We start from the raw sequence: 22,544 nt of genomic DNA, 5'->3' as shown, positions 1-22,544 counted from the left end.
AGATAAACAAACTGCATATTAACAATCAGAAATATGTAACTTTCAATTTCAGTAATATTATAGTGAAATATTCATTTCACAATGTAATAGTAAATTTTAATGTTGAAACATCATGTAAAGATGACCCGTGTATAGCTGTATCTCCCTATGGTCTTCTTTTAACGCTGCCAACCCCGTTTATGTTTATGACGTTTTGCTTTACGTGACTGAAAGTTAATGTATTCTATGAATATGCATAATAACATTTAATATTGTGTGTATGGCATTGATGTTTTTCCTCCTTCACTTCATACGTAATATAACAGTTGGCTTCCTGAAAACATCGTTTGTATAAGATACAAAGCATTCACTAATCTACGTGTTACATTCATCTAATGTTCATCTATTACTGGCTAATAGTTCCAGGTTCGTTTTTTAACAAATTGTGTGCGTAGAGATTTTTAAACAAATTGAAACATGCTAGCTGTGCATAGAGCTTCTAAACTAATTCGCAGGTGATCTAAATAAAGGTTTTCAAACAAATAAAGACATTTGTCTATACATAGAGTTTTTTGAACTACTTTGCACATGCCAACAAGTTCTAGAACTTCAAGGTCGGCGCCACTTATTGTTCATTATTTATAAACACTTGCATTGCAGTCTTGTTTAATCTTTCAAATGCAAAAGACCACATGAAGCATATAAAGTTCCGAACCACATATTAATAAACTATAAAACAGAAGTTTCAATAAGGGATGATCTTCCACTGTGAACAAGTCAGAATTGTGACTTGTTTTATAACAGTATATCAACAGTTATTGTATGAAATGGTCTATATAAGTAGTGTTCCGACCACTACTGTGTTTATTGTTTCCCAGACATCCTGAAGAGCTGTGGATTGACGAAAGCCAACCTCGGCAAGAGATATAACAAAATTATTTGGTTGGAATACTATTATTTTACATTTTTCTATTTCTTAAAAATCCACAAGGGACTGTGAAATGCATGAAAATGTATTAGACCGATATTTATCGTATACTTGGCAGATGTTATACATGGAGCTTTTTAAACTACTTGACACTTACTGTATGCAAAGGTGTTTAAATAATTCGAGACTTTTATCGATATGGAGAACTTTTAAAACAACTTCTTTGCAGTAATAGATTTTTATCTAACATTCTCGTTATTGATTGGAGCAATACTAGTAGTGTGATCTATGACTTTGAAAAGTCTCTATGAATACTTGAACAAATAAATTATTTCATGGATGAAAATATTGAGTGTCGCCACATGGACTGTGCTGCGATATTTATTTCTGTGTGGTTGATTTTTTCGAGAACAAATATTATATCATTAAATTTGACACAAGAGGACTAGAAGTAATTCCCAAGTTGTCTGTTAAACTGTTGATTTCTATTTGTACTTAATCTCAGGATTCCCTTCTCTTTAAACCAAAAAAACATTTATCTTCCTTAGCTAATGAGTTATTGTATCTTACACGTAATTACTAAGTTCTGTATTTAATAATAATAGTTTTTGACTTCAGGTACTATTGTTTTTACATTTCTGTGACAGCTAATCTCCCATAGTAATCTATTTTCCGACATATGTTCTGAGACAATGCTATTACTTGTTTATTTAAGCTACTATAAAATAGGTTGCAGTTTAAAAGGTTTTTTATGTCATGATGGAAAACGTTTAAGTTGCTGGTCTTTCTATAGGTTCTCACGAGAACTTTTACAGCTGAAAAAGAAGGCGGATTACTCTTCTTGTGATATGACCTACCTCAGCAGTGTTCTGCACAACCTTGGTCCGGAATTCAGCCAGTATACCTACTTAATGCTTCAGAACGGATTGTCAGTAGATGTTCTTCCCTTTGTGATGGAAGAGCAGCTGGAAGAGGAATGTGGTATTCAAAACAGTATTCACAGAAGAAAAATCTGGCGAACGCTACAAAGTCAGTGGTGCCTGTGTTTCACTTTGTTTATGAATTGTTCTTACGTTAATCAAATTGTTTTGTTATATTTCTTAATGAATAAAAACATTTCAATTTACTCCAATAGCGTATTTTTTGAAAAACGTTCATGTGTATGGTATAATACAGAAAGAATGTTGTAATAACATTTCTAATATCATAATGTGAAAAAAACAAAACAACAACATCGGGCGTCTTACCTCATGTTTTATTCAGTCTTGAATAAACACCTGCGTTTCTGAGGTTCGTATATTGTACGAGGTTGTTTTTTCATTTTATATTTTCTGCTATTGTCTGAAATGACGTGAATGATAAGTTTAGAAACAATTTGTAAATAAAATCCGATTAAAGTAAATGAAAAACAAAGAAAAAGTAGTACAAGTAAACTGTGGAAGAGACAGCTGGAAAAGGATAGTTCCACATATTGTAGTTCACTTGGTAACGTCGTTATTTCATATTACTGCTTTATATCTTATTCATTTCCTCTCTATTTAAGCAAACTAACAATTGGATGTTTGAGTGGAAAATGAGTTACGTACTTTACAAAGTGTAATTTTTCAATACGTTTTACGATTTACAAAAACAAACAAAGTAAAATGTATAGTGTTGTGTTTATGAATCGTTATTAGAAGCTGTTTTATTGTGGAGAACAGAGAAGAAAAAGAAACAAAATTAGCTGCTATGTTTCGCTGAATAAAGTCATTTATTTCTTCGACAAACAGAGCGACATCTAACAGTAGTCATGTTTGTGTTATTTTATTTGTTATAAGCTTTCTAAGCGCACGTTGGAATTAAAGAAACTCATTTACGTCGCTGCCTCAATCTTTTACATGTTTTCTAATCAAACAGGTTTAACTCATTCACCCACTAACGTTGATGATGTCAGTCTCAGCAAAACGTTAGACGTCTTCATCAGCTATCGTCGATCAAACGGCTCGCAGCTGGCAAGGTAAGTGATCAGGGTGAGTGTGTGAATATAACCAGTGGTAAGTGATCCCTTTTGAATATAACAGAGTAAATATATAAATACAGCAGTGGTAATTGACCCTTTCTGACTATAACAGGGTAAATGTGTAAATATAACCAGTGATAACTGATATCTTCTGACTATATCAGGGTAAATGTGTAAATATAACCAGTGGTAGCTGAACCCTTCTGGCTATATTAATGCTCTATACATATCTCCTAATATTACCTTTCATCTTTCAAAATCAATAAAAAATAATTTGATGATTAACTAGTAACAATATTTTATTAGGCCTAAAATATTACTGATTAACCATTTTTAACTATAATGCAAACAAGTGATATTTAATAAGTGTATTTGATGAACTATTAAAATTGAAAACAAAATATTAGTTGCTCATTATTAACTTTAAATTTTTAACTATGGGAAAGCCAATAAAAAAAGCTCACAGTGACAGACAATTAATTATTTAAAGTCAAAATAAAAACTTTGCGTAGTGATTAACTACTAAAAGTAATCTTAGCCACAAAAGTTAGTAATAAAATATGATTAATTTATAATTTTGTTTAATATAAAGAGTCAATAAAGAAGTACAATTATTATGTATTAGCTTTCTGTGTTCAGTATTATTGTTTGTTTTCGATATTTGCGCAAAGCCACACGAGGGCTATCTACGCTAGCCGTCCCTAATTTAGCAGTGAAAGACTACAAGGAAGGCAGACAGTCATCACCACCCACCACCAACTCTTGGGCTATTGTTTTATCAACGAATAGTGGGATTGACCGTCACATTATAACGCCCCCACAGCTGAACTAGTGAGCATGTTTGGTGTGACGGGGATATTAACAAAGTAAGTTGCATTACATGTATACGTATGTAGTATAGTTTTTCTTTTGACAGGATACAGTAGGCGAGCATTCAGTGGTCAGGCTAAATAAATGAACTTTTAGGCCCGGCATGGCCAGGTGGTTAGGGCGCTTGACTCGTAATGTAAGAATCACAGATTCTGATCCTCGTCGCTCCAAACGTGCTCGATCTTTCAGCCGTGGGAGCATTATAAAGTGCGGTCAATCCCACTATATGTTTATAAAAGAGTAGCTCAAGAGTTGGCGGTGGATGGTGCTGACTAGTTGCCTTTCCACTAGTTTTTAACTGATCAATTAGGAACGGCTAGTGTAGATAGCCCTTGTAGTTTTGCCCAAAATTAAAAAAGACAAACAAGTGAATTTTAAGACTTAAATAATACATAATTAAGTGAAATTCGAGCCAATCATACTCACTGACAATAAAAAAATAATAATTTGTTAAAATAACGATTAAAAAATGGTTTTACAGGTGATACATTGTGTCCGTAATTTGGCACAACAGAAGCATGCTTCTTTAGACTAACTTTAATTTGTAAGATAGAAAAAAATGTATTGAGATAAATATTGCATTGTATATTATAATCGTATTTCTTCGACGTGGTTAGGCTCATGTGCTGAAATACACGTAAGCCTAACGAAGTAAATAAATTGTTATATTGAAGGTATATATGTGAAATTTAATATACTGCACACTACATTTACACTGAACATCGTACAATAATTCAACTCATTTACTAAAATATCTGAATAAAAACCAGCACCCTCAAAAGTAACACTCATAAATATTTATTTTTTAACAGAAGAAGAGCTTTACATAAGCACGTGCTCGCCTCACCATATATCAAAAATAAAATATAAAGAAAAAGTGACAATTTTTCTCTGACGTATTAATGTGATCTCGAAATAATTCATACTGTGAGCGAAACTGGCTAGAATCAAAACATTTCCTGTGAAGGTTTATTTACTCAGATTCACCATACGTACACAAGAACACTGTCACGCAACGAATTATATTCTTAACGTTATGTGGTCAGCCAATGAGCGACAGAAAATGTCGTTCCTAACCAATAGCTACAAATGTGACATCTCCCAAATTGTGGTTGTCTTAGTAGGTTTGGACTGGGAAAGTGAATCTATAATTTACATTTTTTAATGATTAAATTTAAATGTGAAAGATATAAGACGTTTTCCTTTGTATTTGATATGTTCACTGTTAATCTCCTGTTCTTTGTGATTTACAAGTGTTTTTCATTGCTTATTGATGGCACCACATATTTATCCTTACTATTTTTGAGAGTTTCAAAAGGCTTCGTATATCTTGTTGAGGTCTTTATAGAATTTTTATTTTTCGATACATCACTGAATACTCCATATATATATATATATATATATATATATTGCTCCCCGGCACTTAAGCCATAGTTCAAAGGGCTTAAATCGCTAAAATTGAAATTAGCTCATGTTTTAGTTATGCACTTAGCAATAACCAAAAAAAAAGCATATACATACATATATATATATATATTGATGACGTGCTATTTTCTGTCATGTTTAAGATTTGGGTTATTGAGACATTGTTTTCTTATTTTGGTTAATATTTTAAGATTATATCTTATATATATTTACTGTGTTTTAGTTTTGTTGACTGACGTTATTAACAAAATAATACAATTTAGTCTTTTGAAGGTTCATCTCCAACTTCGAGGCTTTTCTGTGTTCATAGATGTGGAGAGGTTGGAGGCTGGAAAGTTTGATAGAAACCTAATCAATAGTATACGTCAAGCAAAGAATTTCCTCTTGGTTTTAACTCCGGATGCTCTCGATCGTTGTAAAGATGACAACGAGTGTAAGGACTGGGTTCATAGGGTAAATATTATACCATGATACCTAGCACGACTGAACACATTAAATATTTTATTAAAATGTCTTTTGTTAGAAGTAAGTGATATTACTGAATATACTAATGTTGTTGTTTACTTACAATATTTATTGACATTTTCTCACAAGACAGTGTATAGAGTTAACTAATAATTGTTTCCATATGTATAAGAATTGTCAAAAGTTTTTATTATACAAATTTCCCCTGTGGAAGATTAGTTATTAACATAATAAGTACAATACTTAACAATAATTAGTAATTGCTATAGAAACATCGGTCAGGGTGTTATTTTCATACTACGCATGCTGACTGCTTTATTATGACTTTATAAAGACATTTTACATCACTCCATACATTTGCACGTGCAAAATAGACAGACCATATAATGTTGCAGATGAATGTTCGAACGAAAATGTAATTACATTATAATCAGTCAGTAAGGCAATGGGTAAGACAAAAGAATATTTTCATTTTCGGAGAAGCATAATAGAAGTGGTCATGCATAAAAACAATTTACTTCAATTGCCGTTCAAAAATATTTGTCTGCAAAGTCTATCAACGGTTGTAAGAAACATGAGAACACAGTAAATAACTGAAAACGTGTGGTGACTATTAAATCACTTTTCACCCTTTTCTCTAAACACGATAAAGTAAACATATGAAGTAAGATACTGTATGTACTTGACTTTTTTGTGTGTGTTCCACTAGTGCAAGCTATTGAATATAAAATCATGATGTGGAGAAAATTCTCGAGCCACATTTTACAGTTCTTTCGTGATGTATAACGACTTGTCTAAAGCAATAATGTGACAATTAATCTCGTTCATGTCGTAGGCTGTTGGATTGAAGAGCATGACATGTTTTCTGTTCATTTTCATCAACGACCATACGATATAATCGCCAGATTTCAATGCAGTTGGTGTTACTTATGAGATGACAATTGATGGAATATTCCGCCCACGTCAACGAACCAACTGTAAACTATAATCTTCAATGAATGAGTTAAATACACGAGCCCTCCAGTGGCACAACGGTATGTCTGTGTACTCACACCGCTAAAAACGGAGTTTCGATATCCGTGGTGGGAAGAGCATAGAGAGTCCTATTCTGTAGCTTTGCGCTTAATTCCAAATAACTAAATACGCACGAGATATATCTTACGGAATCTATACCACGTTGGGTTTAGATAATTACATTGATGAGACGTTGTCCTGGTGTGATGTAGTTAATAATCTAAAGTGACAAGGCTTTTGGTATAAAATGTTCATACTGCAGCCTTTTCATATGCTAAATGATTAACAGAAATTGTTAGTTTATTTTCAATGTTTTATCACAATCTAACACAACACAGGAAACTAATGAAAGAACATTTTCAATGTTGACGCCAAATCGAGCAGCTAACAACATTTCAGTGAAACTATGAATATTATATAAAAATCAATGTACAAAAACCTCTATTCTTCTATATAAAATTCTAATCTTCAGTGTACCAACTAACTGTGAGACTAGGTTTAGTGTTCTCTCCTTTTTTTTAGTGGTGTTTAACTTACGTTGTCATTGTCAACACTTAAAACCTATTGAATCTCATTCGTGAACAACAAACACGTTCGTGAAAGGAACGGTCCAAACGATTATTTTAGGTGATGAGTTTTAATGAACTAATCTTCTTTGTCTTAAAATTTGTTTGAACTTCTTTGTCTGGTACTTTTATCTCCCGAACATTTATCTTTTATGATTTTCTATGTTAACCCGATATTCATGCGAATGCTTTGTCTATTACAATTAATAATTATAGTTATTTTATTTGAACAAATAACTTATGCATTCATTAAGAATAATTGTTGGATTTGTTTAAAAGGAAATAGTAGAGGCTCTTCATAGTCGGTGCACTATCATTCCTATCATCGACAATTTTCATTGGCCGGAACCCGATTGTTTACCTGATGACATGAGGACTGTCTGCTCTTTCAACGGTGTTAGGTATGTCCTGCCATCTAGTAATTTAAAACAAAAGTAAAAAAAAGTTCTTGAAAGTTAATTTTATGTATAATCAAAGAAAATAAAAAAAAATGACAGGAAAAAGTAGTTAATATGCTGTGATTAAAAATATGCTAATTTTGCGAAACTTTATATAAACATTAGACTGTTTTTGAGCACAATCAAATGTTTTAAGTCTTTTTGACAATTACAAGATGTTTTTCATTTTAACCTAAATAGATTTGAGATAAGTTTGTTTGTGTCAAGTGCAAGTTTACGCGAAGTTATCTGTGTTGTCTCCACTACGGATGTCAAAACCCGATTATTAGCGTCATGATATTCCCATCTTACTACTGGAAGCTTATTTAAGAAATAATAAGTTGAAAATACTTGGTTTTCAATTAAATATTATCCTTTGCTGACTCCATAGAGGCTTCTGTTGGATGCAACCATTGTTATTCATATAAAAAAACTGTTATATAAAAATGCTAACCACATTCCAGTTCAGGACTGTGGATCACGCCCCTTTACTGCCAAAAACGTCTCCCTTTGCAATTATGTTGGGCGTTAATAATCTGTTGGAATGATGATTAGAATGGCCTACGAGTTGATGGTAGTTATTGTTGGAATAGCCGTCTTTTCTCTAGTCTGTCACTCCAAAATTAGTGACGGTTAGCGAAGTTTGCCCACGATTAGCTTCGCGCATAGTTCCTAAAACAATGACAGTTGACTTCAACTAATGAGTAAATCGAATATAATTTACGTGGTTGATAATACCAGAATATAAAAATATGATAACTTTCATAATTTATTTGTTATTCTGAGAAAATGTTTTCTTTATATTTATAAGAATTTAATTGTTTTGGAATTTCGCACAAAGCTACTCGAGGGCTATCTGTGCTAGCCGTCCCTAATTTAGCAGTGTAAGACTAGAGGGAAGGCAGCTAGTCATCACCATCCACCGCCAACTCTTGGGCTACTCTTTTACCAACGAATAGTAGGATTGACCGTCACATTATAACGCCCCCACGGCTGGGAGGGCGAGCATGTTTAGCGCGACGCGGGCGCAAACCCGCGACCCTCGGATTACGAGTCGCACGCCTTACGCGCTTGGCCATGCCGGGCCTAAGAATTTAATAGTTATATGTATGAGTTATTGCTTTGTTAGGTAATTCGATTTCTAGAAAATGCTTTGAATTGTTTACTATCAGGTGGATCCACGACTATCAAGACGCCTGTGTTGATAAACTGGAGAGGTTTATGAGGAAGGAGGCGGGTGTTCGTCCCGATGGGTCTCTTGGACAAGTGGGGATGGAAGGAACTGGGACGCCCGGTTCTCCCAACTCCAAAAGTGAACGCCAAAAGAAGACCAGCTACGACCGTGGTGTCAAAGAATTTCTTGTTCTCTGATGCCTATATTTATAATAATGTCTAATGATGTAATTACTTCTAACAGGGAATATATCTGTTTGCACTATTATTACAATAAGAACAGCACAAATGACATTGAAGGGTGAAACAAAATATGAACTGTTATTCTTACATTTAAATGAAACGACATACATTTCAGTAGACGTTAGGACCAGCTTTTATTAAACATGTCATTAATAATGCAGAAGATTGAGTACGTTATGTTACGACAACTTTGAAGCCTCGCCATGTCATTACAATCAATTCTGCCACACCTGAACAGGCACGGCATGGACAAGTGGGTTAAGACGTTCGACTCGTTATCTGAGAATCGCGGGTTCGAATCCTCGTCGCACCAAACATGCTCGCCCTTTCAGCCGTTGGGGTGTTATAACGTTACGGTCAATCCCACTATTCGTTGGTAAAAGAGAAGCCCAAGAGTTGGCGGCGGGTGGTGATGACTAGCTGCCTTCTCTCTAGTCTTACTCTACATAATTAGGGACGGCTAGCGCAGATAGCCCTCGTGTAGCTTTGTGCGAAATAAAAAACAAACAAACACCTGAACAACTTTATCTGTGGACTATTCATCTTGGCAGTAGCCCTCCAAAAGGCTTCGTTCTCATGCCTTCAATGTCACAAGATTTAATATCTGCCATATCTCTTAAAGATCGTGACATTAAATATTTGTTATGCCATTTTATCATAAAATGTAATGTTTGCCATGCATTTTATATCATAAAACCGAATAGATGTTACGATCTCTTTCTAATAAAACATATCTGTCATACCTTTTGTATCATAAAATCTAATATCTTCCACGCCTTTTATATTAGAGAAACCAATATCTTCCATGTCGTCTGTCATGAAAGCTAACACCTGTCACGAGCTATATATAATGAAATATAATGTATGTCATTCTTTCTATGTCTTGAAATATAAAATGTCTTACGCTTCATTTATGTTATAACATGTAAAACTGCCATGCTTTCTATTATCATAAACGTTAATGTCTACTTCTATATAATACCTGTTACATATTATGCTTTCTATATCATAAAACACAATGTCTGTCGTACCTTTTACGTCATGAGATCCACTGTTTGTTATGCCTGCTGTATGTTTTATTTATTATTGAGCGTAATGCTACACAATGAGCTATTTTTACAAAGCCCACCACAGGTATCGAAATACGACGTTTATCAATATAAGCTTTTATATTTACCATTGAATCACGAGGATGTACGCTTGTTATATCATAGATAATAAATTATAATCTGTCAAGCTTTCTATATATATCATGGTACCGAATATTCCTTTTGTATTATAACAACTAATAACTTTGATATCATGAATTCCATTATCTGCCAGCCTCCTTTATCATGAAATCTATTCCATGTCTTGCTTTCAGTAATATGAACACTATTATCTTCTGGATGTGCACGTCTTTTGCTAAAGCAACAAATAAAAACTATTGAGAAGATCCTCAAGAGATAACTAAACAACATCCAGAAGAGAGAGTTTGAAGATGTTGTTTTAACTTCCCAGTTTGTATCAAACAACTCTCAGATCAATATCTTACGTATTAACCTTTTTGTTTTATGCCTTTAACATGGTGTAATAGAATGTAGTATCCAACAGCAACCACCATTCAGTTTTTTGTTATATTAATCAGGAATAGTTCCAGCTAGATTCAAACTTTGAGTTCGAAGAAAACCATACGAATCTCCCGATAATTTTTATTTTCTTCTTGTGATTATTTTAAAGAACTCGATAGATGAAGCTTGTTTGTTTATAAAAAAAACAATGTAAATAATATCTTAAGTTAGTTACCAGAAGATTGATGTGTTGTATTGTACTTTTTGTTTTCATGAGACTGAATTGTGAAATAGAGTGTAAAAAATTTCAAAAAGCATCACTTCATTTGTAACATGAAGTGTGTAAGTTTGTAAACTAAAATCAGCTGATTTGTAGTGTAAAGTGCAAAAATTTCTAACTTAAAATCACTTTATTTGTAATGTGAAGTTTGAAAATTTCTGAAATAAAATCACTTGATTTGTAGTATGAAAATTTCTTAGATAAAACTATTGTAACCATAAAAAATAAATACATAACATTCTAATGAACAGTAGTTCGTTTTTTGTGTTTGGTTTCATACAATGATATATATATATATATATATTACTTAAGAATATATTATGGTTGTTACATGTGTTAGAGTGACGTTTACTGTTGACTGAACATGTACCGTTTTTGCGAAACTGTATTACAAAATTCTGTGGTCAGGGGAACTTTCACTTCAGTTCACACAAATTACATCTCCTTTCAAATACGAACGGATGCTGCTACCACGATTAGGTAAAGATAAGAGAGCTACCTTATTGACAAATAAACATAAGAATGTTTTGTTACGTCCTATTATTTTTAATTCAGACGAGTCCCTTATTTATTATGTTATGGTTTTGGTATGTTTTGAATTTCGCGCAAAGCTACAAGAGGGCTACCTCCGCTAGCCGTTCCTAATTTAGTAGTGTCATCACCACTTACCGCCAACTTTTGGGCTACTCTTTTACCAACAACTAGTGGCATTGATGGTCACATTATAACTCCCCCGTGGCATGTTTGGTGTGACTGGGATTTTAACCCGCAACCCTAGGATTACGAGTCGAGTGCCTTAACCACCTGACCATGTCGGGGCCGAGCCATACATATTACGTTATGCACGTTATCGAAAATTTAAATTTCAGTTTAGTAGTTAATTAAATGTTACTATGTATTAAATTTATTTCATTTTCCAATGATATTGATATAAGCATTTCCTTTATCTAACGGAAATATATTTTTATGTATAAACATAAAAAAGCAATACAATCTATAATAATTGTTACTACTAATAGTTGTTAAAAATGATGGTTTATATACTACAGATTTACAAGCTTACAGAAAATACTGAGTCTTATATCCGGTTTAGAACAAAATATTTTATAAACGATCCAGGTCTACGACAAGCAAATTAATTTTGAGTTGATACTGTTGCACCTCGCTTAAGCTAATGACAGCTTTCTCGATTAGCCTCACTCAAGAAGCAAGCCGACGCCTTCCAGTAAATATATTTAATGTCCTTGTAGAACTAATAACATCGGAAGTAATTCACTGAAGTTGAACTGTTTGTAATGTTCGAAATCTATAACGTTTCTGTTCAAAGTTTAATCATAACTTATAACTTCGTACGCTTATGGGACACTAATCTTAACTGTCGAATAATATTCTCCTCCTGTGGCTAGCCGCTTTTTTATAGGAATCACGCAAGTTTCTAGAACTATCGACACAATTCTCACACGCTTTCGTCCAACAAGCATAATTGTTTCCTACACTTTCAAGAATTCTCTACAAGTTTCGAGAACAGATAATACATAGTCAAGAATATACGTCGCTGGCAAAAAAAGAAAGCTATACAGAAACAAGTTGAGGCATTACAACAAACGTATAACGGTAAATATGTTATAGTATGCAATATTGTTTACAGTTTCTTATATTCCAACCAACTCCACAAATATTTTAAATCAGTATGTATTAAGTTCTGTCAAAATGTATTATTATATATAAGAGTGTTCTGATTGTTTGTGGTGTTTATAACACTAAAACCTATTAAGACGTTATTGTAATTATAAAGATCTAGTTTGTTTCAGTATGCAGTTTTATGTATTTCGTGTATAATTATGAAACGGCAGATTAAAGCAATATACAAATCAGAAAGTCGACATGGCAACCACAGCCGATAAAAAGATGCAGTAGAATGGTATTATTGTGTTATGTATTACCATTTATCCTGGACGATTCTCCAGTTTATTATGTTATATCTTACAATTTCAAGTAGCCTGAAACTGAGTTAAATTGTAATTTACATTTTGAAGGTCAAATTAATGTCGATATGCATCTAATTTATGATACTTGCCAAAGAGATTGATACACACAGTTTCTCTTTTAATACAAATATATTTTAATACACAAACAATAATAAACTTACAATAACGGTTGTTACAAACTTACAAACAATATCGAGTTTTCTATCTGGTCTGGAACTTCCTAGTTATCTTATTGAGGGTCACGATGAGCGAGTTAATTTTTAGTTGATATAGATGCAATTCAATTAACAGAAAGCTATCTAACTCTGCGTTTTTCGTTAATCACACGTCGAACTTTTCACCGCTGAAGTTATATAACGGCTTCATAAAAATACCAATGTGTGATTTGAATCTGCTGAATGGTTTATGATATACTCTTCAAAAAAAGAAACGCTAAAGGCAAAATTTGAGACATATTGTTAACAAGTTTATTCCGGGTAGTTCTGTATGACATGTGTGAAACTTTGCACATTTACTGCTGAACATCCAAAGTCTGCAAAGGCGAAGTCCACGCTCACTAGTTGAAGTTTAACGTCACTCAACGTCAATAACGAGTATGCCCCCCATGAACATCAATAACTGCTTGGCATCTCCTGCCCATGGAAGCGATGAGATGAGGAATCACATCCTGTGGAATGGCTGTCCACTCCTGCAAGCTGCTGCAAGCTGAGGTAGAGTCTGCTGTTGAGTTTGTCGCCGTCGCAGACGTCGGTCCAACTCGTCCCAAAGATGTTCGATGGGGTTTAAATCTGGTGATCTGGAGGGCCAGGAAAGAACGTTGATGTTGTGGTGTCTCAAGAAGACAGTGGTGAGTCGAACTGTGTGAAGACGGGCGTTGTCATGTTGAAAAACGTCATTGACGTTCACCATGATGGGTTGCACATGGGGCCTAAAAATCTCGTCGACGGTTGCGTACAGTCTGATCGGAAATCCTACGCAGCCCTGGTATGGTTGAGGCAGTAGACGTCGCAGTGTTGGTCCTATCCCGAAGGTGACGTAACCGAATGTAGCGATCTTGTGCGGGCGTGGTCACACGAGGTCTGCCTAATCGTGGACAGTCACAAGTTGATCCATGTTGGTGACGATTCCATAGCCTGGTGGTGCTTGGGTGGACATTCACAGCTCTGGCAACATCTGATCGAGATTCCCCTGCTTTCAAGCGACCAATGGCGTTGTTGCGTTGTGCTTCAGTCAGTCTTGGCGTAACTGTATTGCGTGTCGGTGGTTTAACACTGAACTATGGAAACCGAGAACCCGTCACTTTTATAGGGATTTTGCACATGTTGCACTTGCAGAACATGCAGATCTCTCAAACAAATTTATTGGACACGAATGCGTTTTGGCAAAAAATCCGATGTTTTCCTCCGTTTTCAAAGTGCACAATTTTTATTGTCATTTTGGTCTGACAATCAGTGCTTTAACACGTGTAACATCACATACTCTGAGCTTGTGACGTTATTACATATATTTCTCTTTAAAATAACCCTTTTGCGTTTCTTTTTTTGAAGAGTATATTTGAAATTTGCAAACGTTGCTGGTCATATATCTGATGTTCTAAATTAATGAGCGTTAATCACAGATATAACCTCCTAGGTTTGTAGTATACTAAGTAGCGCAAACCAATTATATCTACTGTCTCTTGGCGCGCCGTGTTCATTACATTAATAGGCGTGAGGAGAGATTTAAGAAACTTCAACCTGCACAACAATACTGACCATACATTAATGTTTGTATACACACGCATAATGTTGATTCTAACACTCGAGAATCTTTTAAAACTTTAGTCAATAGGCAGGAATTTTGCAATATAAATTTAACAGTATAAGTTATGTAATTTGTAAATATAAATATAACCTAAACAAACGTCAATATTAAAATAGATGTATGATAGTAAACCTGTGGCGATTGTCATAATTATATTTGGCATTGTTTGAGTGTTCGTAGCTAGTATGATACTGTCAAAAATTGATGACTTTGGAAAATGAAATGTAACAGCTATATTTGACGCAAAATATTCATACGCTCAGAGTGTTCAGAGTGTAGAATTAGAATTTCTAAAATAGACATATACTTTATAATTGATGGTATTGGAAAACAAAGGAATGTGGATCAGCTTTGGGTACTGAGACCACTCACAAAGACATTTTACAACAAGTCGTATCTCAGTTCTGGTAAACCAAGTGAGACGTCTTATAATAACAGGCGACAATCAACGAACATAAAGGATAATGTTAAAAGCCGTCCACGTGCTTCAGGCAACAGTATGCAACATAATCAAGAAGGATCTACATTTGGAGACGAGACCAACAGGACATATCTCCACCAGGATAAGGCTTCCAGTATTCTTCCTCCAATTGTTGTATATCTCAAGAAGCTGGAGAATGAACCGAGTATTATGATATTCCGTATGAAGAAATAACGGACGCAGCACCATACGATTTCTTTTCGATTTCGTTGTTGAAATGACTACGAGGATATTATTATCTTCGTATAGTAGATTTATTATGGAAATTGTAAAGAGAAGAAGTATATTCTGAAAATGATAGCCACACGAAGTAGCCTTTTGCAATGGAAATTACACTACAGAGCTATTGATTATCAGATTACACAGTTGTTAAATATAGCAAGGCGTAACATGGCATTAGACCGTAATTACGTAATAAATCTCAAAAAGTATTTTAATTAATATGACATAGTTATCCTCTCCAGCTAATATTTTTATGGTATTATATATGTTATCTAACGTTGGATGTAATTTTGTTGTTGTAAAGAGTGTATCTTCAAATGTTTTAGGTTCTCAAGTTTTTGCTGTACTTGCTGTTTTATTACATATTGAATGTGGTTTTGATTTTTGTGTTCAATGTTTCATCTAATGTTGGAGGTTCTTGAAGTGTTTCTGTCGTAATCACTGTTTAAATCTCATGTTAGATGTAGCTAAGATTTTTGTTGTGCTGAATGTGTCGCCTAATGTTAGAGGTTCTTAAGTTTTTTTTGTCTTAGTCGTTAATTAATTTTATAATAAAAGATGAAGAGATATTAATAGCCGCACTATTAACACCAAACGTCCCAGAACTTTTGTATAACTGTGTTGAACTAGCACCAGAGACTCATCACATGTAACTGTTACAGTGTTGACTACTGTTGGAAGTCCCGCATATTTTGTATAGCAGTCACTGCAATCTATAAAGCTGAAGCTGTGACAGAATTGAGGTAGCTAATAGTTTTGTCATATATAGTTTCTGTGTTACTCACATTGGTGGTCGCAAACCCTTGACATTATCACTATGTTTCCTATCGATGAAAGTAGCTAACACATAATTATTATCACAGATAAAAACCCTATAACCTGAGCACTTTCAAAAGGTGGACCTTTCTTATTATAACTTATTATTATAACCGTTAGGTTCGAAACGAACACGATTTGTGTTTGTATTCATTGTTTTGTCTACTTTGGAGGTATTTAAGATTTGTTAGGTACTCAGCATTTTACCTGGTGTTTAAAGTAATTAAAATCGGTTATTATGATAACCATGTAACCAAACGTACGCTGAGATATATTGTTACAAGTGTTACGTATTATAATTTATCTAGGACAGATCTCCGATTTATTAATATTACGTATTAAGATTTATTTCGGAAAAGCCTTCAAGTTATCATGTTACGTGTTATGATTTCAAATAGTCTGATATTTGAAAATGAATTTAATTGAATCTCGATATGTATTAAATTTATGGTATTTGTCAACAAGATTGATACACCCAGATTTCTTTCTTAACACAAATATATTTTAATATTCAAACAACAATACAATTTGTAATAACGGTTATTACAAATACTAATTTATATGCAAGTTTTACAAAGTTAAAAACAATACTGTGTCTTCTATCTGGTCTGGAACTGTATATTTTATTGACTTTTCACAATGAGCGAATTAATTCTATGTTGATAGACAGGTACACGTCACATAACAGGAACTCTATCTTACTACTTCACACGTGTACCTTACGAAAATATATAATGTCCTCGTAGAAATACTAGCGTCTGAAGGTAATTCACTGAAGTTAAAGGGTTTGTAATGTCCGAAATCTATAAACGTTTCTGGTCAAATATCTGTAGTTTCCCGATCAATCAGCGTTTATCACAGTTATAGCTTCCGAGTTTTATAATATACTAACTGTAACAAGCCAACAATATTTTGAAAACCATCTCTTGTCGCATCGAGATTCTCGAAAGTTGGCAACAATATTTTCCTTACATACGTTATACATTGTTGATTCTTATACTCGAAAATCTACAAATGTACTTCTAAGCATATATTTCACTCACACAAATGTCGATATTAAAATAAATATTCATCAGTAAATCACTTACACAAGCGTCTTGATTGTGAATTGAAGTTAAAACGTGTAAACAATATTTTTTTAACTGCCTATCTAAAAATAACAGAGATATAAATGAATTTCTGTGGTAAACGCAGTTAGTAGTGGAAAAAACGTAACAAAAATAAAGCTATTTCTGTAATCACAGTTTACGCTTAAAGAAGATATACAGTATGCTCTTAAACTGTTAAACTTAAGGGATAATAAAAATAAGCCTAAAAACTTAGGAATAAAAATTATTTCTTGTTGAGTGTTAGACTTCATACACAACAAAATTATATGAATATATATGTGTATGTATATATTCTGTAAATGAAGAACTTATCTGCGTTACGGTGAAACGTTCTCTACTTATTATTTATCACATACAATTACTGTCATAAACTTCTTTTCTGTAAGAATCAAAGGAAGAAAAAAACATACTGAGTTTAATGCCTTTATATCTCGCTTATCTCTTCTTTTCTTTATTTGACTCTACTACTGAATAGCAGCTAAACATATTTTATTAATAAGTTAATCAGTGGTGGATACAGGATTTGTTGGTGGGGGATATGATCGACTAAGTAACAGTGACTTAAACCTGACCCCAAGTAAACTTTTCCTTGTTACTGCAACGTAAATTTCATGGAATTAATTTAGAAACAAAGAAACGTATATGACTATGAACTCTTGTTGATTTTATTCTAAAATATCAAGTTACAAGTAATCCTACAGCACTATACTGAATCATACAACATTGTGCATGTGACAATGAACTTTCATATATTCCTAAATAACATGTTATAAGTAAACATACAGCAAAAATATTCTAATTGAGATGATCAGTACTTTATATTTCTGATTTCCTATTAATCTACACAATTTTGGTATGGCCAGTGGGGGGATGCATCCCCCCTCTGTGTCCATCCCTGAAGTTAATAATAGTTCAGAGGTTAGCAATCTATTTCTACAGAAAGGTTTCCGATATTGAATAAAATAATATTTTATTTGTTGTCGACAGATGGCAGGCCACTAAAAAATCCAAAATTTATATAAATGTTGAAGAATAATAAAGTGTCACAATTATTTATGTTAAACTAATACGTCTTAGAAGATTAAACTGTTACTGAATTTTTTGTTATATATACTAACATGTAACACTCTAATAAATTTTTAAATGAAAAACTTGATTATATGCTTTTGATAATATCACTATTAACTGACTCTGAATAAATAAACAAAAAAGAAAAATATTTCAACGTTGAAGTTAATAGATCAACCATAGTACTAACGTAACATGACTGCGTAGGCTGTGCTGCATGTGTTTTCCAATAATAATTTAGATAGTTTGTAAAAAAACAAGAAGAAAAACGAAGTTGAGCGCAACGGTGAGTTTCAAGCACGAGTTTTTCAATAATAACTGATATACCATGAAAAAGAAAGAGAAAAACAGAGTTTATCATCACGGTGAGTTTTGAGCAATGACTAACTTCGGATTGGCTGATAAAATATAATATTAAATTAAAATAGTTTGATATCTGCTAGTGAGAATGCTAGTTCTATCATAATGTAGTTCCGACGTAAACTAAATTAGTGGATATACTAAAAAATAATTACTACTTTGATTCATAGTGAGTTTCATATAAAATATTTGTTTTACATATGTACTGGCTATTGGTTTTACTGTAAAGATCGTTAATAGTTTTCTTTTTTATTCATAATAATAAACTGTTTTCAGAAGAACCATTTTCGTTTTTCGAAAACTATATAATAGACTATCTATGCCATCACGGGTATCGAAACCAAATTTTTAGCGTTTTAAGTTGCTGACCCACGAAGATGAAAGAGAGCAGAAAGACCTCTGTGTAAAATGGTCGCTCACTGTAAACATTTGGTCAAGTTTCTGTCACAATTAGTTATGAAAACGAAAGGTTAATTTGCTTCAGTTCCTCTGAAATACACATGTAATAAGGTTGGTTGGTTGATTTAGTGTTTTATGGCACAAAGCAGCTAGGCTATCTGCGACAAACATCCGGTAAAAAGTTAAAATTAAAGTAAATGTAGTAAAATTCATAAAAGGATATGAAGGTAAAACAAAACAGAGTTAAACAAGAAAACAAAAACATAAATAGCATAAAACCAATGTTTACATCTTGTCTATAACGTTAAGAGAAAAAGTACAATAAGAGAAGTCGTAAAGGACTTTCTGTAATAAGGAATATGATATAAACAGTACTAATATTCTTTTTATATAGTAAGCCACTCTGATGGATCTAATATTTTATCCAGAGGAATCAACAGGGTTGATTTTAATGTACTAAGGGAAAACGAGCGCCTCAAATGTTGAAAGAAACCCCCTTCCGTTCCAGTTAGGGATCTGGTGAAAATCTCAGCCCTTAACTTATTTTACACATCTAGAATTTCTATAGAATTATACAAAACATAAATTTACGATTGATGTTGGCTCTAATCTGATTTTCGCTATTCACGAACTAGCAGAAAAAACCCAAATATTTGAAATACAAAGTCCAAGCTAGTCCCTCTTTTCCCATATCACACGAAGAAAAATGTACATACGTTTCACTCAACCAACGCAAACTCATCACAAGATCAGATACACTATATGTAGGACGGCTAGTGTTTCTCCCCCAACCACGATTTCCCATAATTAGCATAAAATATTTGTGATCCCTTCTGGGGTTCAAAGGACTCCTCACGATCCAAAAAGGCCCCACTATACTAAACAAACTTCTCTATTATTCCCATTAACTTCCGTAGTTATCCTAATGGAGGTTACTTCCCCAAAAAGAGAAACAAATTTAAGGTCTCACCGGTGGTAAATGAGTCCGTGTGATGGACTCATTAACTTGTGAGTAGAGGATGGACACAGTTTGAAAAATGAATCCCCAAGGACTCAAATAGGGCTAATAACATAAACTTTGATGCTAAATTCGAGTTCAGAATCATTACAAACCTATTTATAAATCACCATAATGTCCAGGTAACTTTCCAGAGCATTTTAGCTCCTCCAGGCACTCCTGGCGGGGAGTTACGCCACATAAATACGTAAAAGAATACCCGTGTTGATCCTGTGTTCATCTGACAAGTTTCGTTCTGCTAGTGTCGAAACTGCAGAAAGAGTTAATTAATATACGAATCGAAAAACCTAAAACCTTCGCCTCAAAAACTAAATAAAACAAGAAAATAATTATGATTGTTGTCTTCTTATTTTAGCCCATACTTGTATCAAATCATATGTCGCAATGAATCTTTAAGAGGGATTCCATGAACCTTTCAGACCTTATCTGCGCCGGCCAACGTTCCACAACAAAGCTGTTTAATGTTCGTGATTTTGTAAATATTTTATATTTCTTTAAATTATACGTTACATACTTTACAGCAATATGTACTGTCGTGCTATCTTGCAGGCTATTTTCGAATAAGCGAAACATTGTTAATGTTGCAACATTTTGAAAATCGTTCATACTATTGAATATTATGTAACAAGATCACCATTTGACATGCAAATATATTCAGTTTACAATCGATCTCTTGACAGCAAGTGGATCAAAAGTGTTGTTGTTCTATTTGTTTATGTTTGTGTGGTCTAGTCATTAGCATACAGGGCTTTGGATTCGAGGGCCAATCGGTCGCGTCCTACTATGAAAAAGAGATGGAAGAAATCCTGCTTCGTACTTTGTAGCATTGGTTGCACAAAACGAGTGACAATAAAATCCTATAATTCTATTAAAGTAGCTCAAGATCGTAGATACTTTTGGCTTATTACCTTCCCTCTATCAGTTCCAAACTAGAAATTGCTAGCGCAGACAGTCCTTGTGGATCATTACGTGAATATCCAAAAAGTATTTTATTGGCTCTTAAATTCGATCCCTCTGTGGGATAACGTTAAAATCAGGAGTTCGGTATCAGTCGGTGGACAGAGAAGATAGCCTGATGTTACTTTGTTATACGAAAAACAAACACACACAAAATGCACTTAAGTTCGCAAAACACTCCATCCAACTCAGATCAAAACTTCTACTCCAGGCTGTTTTCATATTTAAATTAATTCGAATAGACTTGAACAAATGGTCTTTCCTTTTATATTATTTGCATTTTGTTATTGACTGAAGTGAGATGAACTATTTTATTTTCAATTGTTTGTTTGTTTTTAGAATTTCACGCAAAGATACACCAAAGCTATCTGCGCTAGTCATCCCTAATTAAGCAGTGTAAGACTAGAGGGAAGGCAACTAGTCATCACCACACACCGCCAACTCTTGAGCTACTCTTTTACCAACGAACAGTGAGATTGACCGTCACAATATAACACCCCACGACTGAAAGGGAGAGCATATTTGGCGTGACGGAGATTCAAACCCGCAACCATCGGATTACGAGTTGAGTGCCTTCACCATCTGGCCGTGCCAGGCCCTTTTATTTTGAATACAGTCTACTTTGAACAGAAAAATATGCAAAAAAATGAATATATATATATACTGTTTGTTTGTTTTTGAATATCGCGCAAAGCTACGTGAGGGCAATCTGCGTTAATCCTCCCTAATTTGGCATTGTAAAATTAAAGGGAAGGCGGGAAGTTATCACCACCCGCCGCCAACTCTTGGACCTTTCTTTTACCAAACAATGGTGGGATTGAACGTCATATCATAACGCCCCCACGGCTAAAAGGACAAACATATTTGGTGCAACGAGTAGTCGATCTCACGATCCTCAGATTGCGAGTCGAGCACCCTAACCACTTGACCATATATAATTTAGAGAATATATCAACTAAAACAAGTGTGATACTGTGTTCTTGAGTTTTAGCTTGTTTTCAAGAATCAGTACTTGCATGTATGTATACATTTCTGACATATGTGGATGTTTTTCAATATCTCCAGAGTAAATAACAGAATAAAACAACAGTGAATTGTACAAGGATGTTATGGTAAACAGTACTTATTAAAACACATGCTTAACATTAATTAATTAGCTTTTCGTCAATAATTTATAAATACACACTTGTATAGTTATCTTATCTATAAAATGTAAACAGTTATCGTGTTTCCAACAGTTTCTAAGTTCAGCTCACAAAACTTATACTGATAGCTGCAAATTAACAGCTTTTAGTTGTTTTTTTTTGTCTTCAAATAACGATAAAAGTATCCGAAGAAAAATCAGTAAATCCCACTTACTGGAATATGTTCATGGTTCGAAAATCGATTAAAGG

At 33.7% G+C, this 22,544-nt stretch overlaps 1 pseudogene across 1 annotated transcript in view; it reads left to right on the top strand.

Moving 5' to 3' along the window:
* Nucleotides 1–11,178, top strand: part of LOC143238838 (NAD(+) hydrolase SARM1-like) — a 29,785-nt pseudogene extending 18,607 nt beyond the window's left edge. The window contains exons 5-9 of the transcript XR_013020799.1: nt 1,701–1,936; nt 2,804–2,903; nt 5,465–5,654; nt 7,526–7,647; nt 8,856–11,178. The product of XR_013020799.1 is annotated as an NAD(+) hydrolase SARM1-like (transcript). The remainder of the gene's footprint in view (nt 1–1,700; nt 1,937–2,803; nt 2,904–5,464; nt 5,655–7,525; nt 7,648–8,855) is intronic.
* Nucleotides 11,179–22,544: the final 11,366 nt, after the last annotated feature.

This window comes from Tachypleus tridentatus, chromosome 13 (genome assembly GCF_004210375.1).
Source record: "Tachypleus tridentatus isolate NWPU-2018 chromosome 13, ASM421037v1, whole genome shotgun sequence".
NCBI lineage: Eukaryota > Metazoa > Arthropoda > Merostomata > Xiphosura > Limulidae > Tachypleus > Tachypleus tridentatus.
Note: the sequence above shows the minus strand (reverse complement) of the source record. Positions and strands in the feature narration are given on the sequence as shown.